The sequence below is a fragment of the Macaca nemestrina genome, chromosome 6 (genome assembly GCF_043159975.1).
Source record: "Macaca nemestrina isolate mMacNem1 chromosome 6, mMacNem.hap1, whole genome shotgun sequence".
NCBI lineage: Eukaryota > Metazoa > Chordata > Mammalia > Primates > Cercopithecidae > Macaca > Macaca nemestrina.
The window spans coordinates 121,683,745-121,686,920 of record NC_092130.1 but is presented as its reverse complement, the minus strand read 5'-3'; the positions used below and the strand labels follow the sequence as shown (position 1 = coordinate 121,686,920).

The 3,176-nt window shown below is 45.1% G+C and overlaps 1 pseudogene; it reads left to right on the top strand.

The window, feature by feature from the left end:
• The first annotated feature begins 835 nt into the window (after positions 1-835).
• LOC105499369 (argininosuccinate synthase pseudogene) lies at positions 836-2,114 on the top strand (annotated as a pseudogene).
• Positions 2,115-3,176: the final 1,062 nt, after the last annotated feature.

The following is a 3,176-nucleotide window of genomic DNA, read 5'->3' as shown; positions in this document are numbered from 1 at the left end:
ATACATAGAAGAGAAGGAAGTGCAAGTCAGGAAACCAGTTTAGAAATCTATTGATCCCTGAGTTGTAAGATAAGGAAAGTTGAAATTAGAATGATGGCTGTGGGAATGGAAAGCCATCTCGGAGTCAGAAACAGGGCCGACTTCATGAGCTTGTGAACTCCAAAGCCTCCTGCACTTCATTTAATTCCCCGCTATCATTGTGCTGAAATTCTTAATAAATTTGCATTTTGTAAGTGAAGTTCAATGAGACAATGGACCATGTGCATGAGCAGACAGGCACAATCTTGTTCTGTCATTCCTTGCCATCCCTTGCCTCCCCGTGTGCACAGAACATTCAAGATGCCCCATAAGCACAGAATCCCAGTGGACCCATAATGCATTGGAGCTCAGTGTGATACAAATTGAGTACAAGGCAAGCGTGTTACTTCTGTGACTGAGTAAGCAGACGCTCTGATAAACCTGAGGAGCCACGCTTTCTGTTCAGTCTTGGTCAGAACACAGAAAGAAGGCAAGGACATTCTAAGAAACATGAACTAACAAGGAACTCTATCACATCCTTTCTCACCTTTGTTACTTTCCTGTATCAGTCAACCATGTATGCTGAAAATGATGACAAACGAGAAAAGAGAGAGGGTAGGGCAACTCATAGTTTTGTTTTCTTCTTTACTCTTGAGTATCCTTCTTTCAAAGCCTTCTGAAGTCCTTCTTGACTCATCAGTGAGCCGAAGGTAGAAAGTGTTAGAAGCGGTGCATATAAAAACAGGTGAGTTCTGCCTGCTCTGTCACTTGCCACTGCTGCCCGAACCCGAGTAGCTCACTGTACGGTGAAGACAGATTCCAGACGCCAGGAACTCATGCCTCCAATCTCAGACGCTATGTCCAGCAAAGGCTCCGTGGTTCTGGTGGCAGCCTGGACACCTCTTGCATCCTCCTGTGGCTGAAGGAACAAGGCTATGACATCATTGCCTACCTGGCCAAAATAGGCCAGAAGGAAGACTTCGAGGAAGCCAGGAAGAACGCACTCAAGTTTGGGGCTAAAAAGGTGTTCATTGAGGATGTCAGCAGGGAGTTTGTGGAGGAGTTCATCTGGCTGGCCATCCAGTCCAGCGCACTGTATGAGGACCGTTACCTTCTGGGCACCTCTCTCACCAGGCCCTGCATCACCTGCAAACAAATGGAAATCACCCAGTGGAAGGGGGCCAAGTATGTGTCCCACAGCACCACGGGAAAGGGGAACACTCAGGTCCGGTTTGAGCTCATCTGCTACTCGCTGGTCCCCCAGATAAAGGTCATTGCTCCCTGGAAGACGCCTGAATTCTACAACCAGCTCAAGGGCTACAATAACCTGATGGAATATGCAAAGCAACATGGGATTCCCATCCCAGTCACTCCCCAGAGCCCGTGGAGCATGGAGGAGAACCTCATGCACATCAGCTACCAGGCTGGAATCCCGGAGAACCCCAAGAACCAAGCACCTCCAGGTCTCTACACAAAGACCCAGGACCCGGCCAAAGCCCCCAATACTCCCGACATTCTCGAGATCGAGATCAAAAAAGGGGTCCCCATGAAGGTGACCAACGTCAAGGATGGCACCATCCACCAGACCTCCTTGGAGCTCTTTATGTACCTGAATGAAGTCGCAGGCAAGCAGGATGTGGGCCATATTGACATCGTGGAGAACTGCTTCATTGAAATGAAGTCCCGAGGTATCCAACAGGCCCCAGCAGGCACCATCCTTTACCATGCTCATTTAGACACCAAGGCCTTCACCATGGACCGGGAAGTGCACAAAATCAAACAAGGCCTGGGCTTGAAATTTGCTGAGCTGGTGTATACCGGTTTCTGGCACAGCCCTGAGTGTGAATTTGTCCGCCACCGCATCGCCAAGTCCCAGGAGCAAGTGGAAGGGAAAGTGCAGGTGTCCGTCCTCGAGGTCCAGGTGTACATTCTTGGCCAGGAGTCCCCACTGTCTCTGTACAACGAGGAGCCGGTCAGCATGAACATGCAGGGTGATTATGAGCCAGTTGATGCCACTGGGTTTATCAACATCAGTTGAAAGAATCCTCAGGCTGAAGGAATATCATCATCTCCAGAGCAAGGTCACTGCCAGATAGCCCCCTGTACAATGAGGAGCTGGGGCCTCTTCAATTTGCCGATTCCCCAAGTACAGGAGCTAATTGTTGTGATAATTTGTAATTGTGACTTGTACTCCTCGGCTGGCAGCGTAGTGGGGCTGCCAGGCCCCAGCTTTGTTCCCTGGTCCCCCTGAAGCCTGCAAACGTTGTCATCGAAGGGAAGGGTGGGGGGCAGCTGTGGTCGGGAGCTATAAAATAACAATTAAAAGATTAAAAAAAAGAAAAGCCTGTAAGTTCCTTTTATACAGTGTTTTCACTGTTCTGGTAAGAACCTGAAACTCAAATGCATTTGTGAACTACAAAATATAAACTGTGTTATTTTGGCAATTTCATATAAAAGGTAGCTTTTATATTTGTATTTAATAATGGCCTTGTACATTATAAAAATTAATGGCAAAATTTGAAGTTTAAATTTTTCTTTACCTAGAAAGATAGTAAATTGCAAATAAAAAACACCATGGCAAGTTGAAAACAAGCTTTTTACATAGAATGAAGGAAAAAACTTTATATTTTGGTACTTTTAGGAGTATTGCTTTTTGAATAAAGGACTCTGAATTTTCATCTTGCTCTGGACTCCATGAATGATGCAGTCAGCCCTAGTCAGAAGATGTTTTGCTGGGAGAATCAACAGGACTTTGTGATTCACTGTAAGAAACAATGTAGCAGTCAGGTAGTATGTTTCATGCTTCCAACATCACAGCAATAGCACATCTTGCAACAGCTTCATTGAAGCCTCTGTTTAAAGTAAATAGCTCAATTTTACTGTATGTTCTTTTTTAAAAAAAATTGAGATAGGATACACATAATATAAAATTTACCCTCTTAACAATCTTTAAGTGTACAGTTCAGTAATGTTAAGTATATTCACATTGTTGTGCAAGCAATCTCTAAAACATTTTCCGCTTGCAAAAATTCTCTGTCTATTAAACAAAAACTGCCCATTTCACCACTCTTCCCAGCCCCTGGCAACCACCATTCTACTTTCTATTTCTAGGAGTTTTACTGTTCTGGATAGCTCATATAAGTGGAATTATGTAGCAT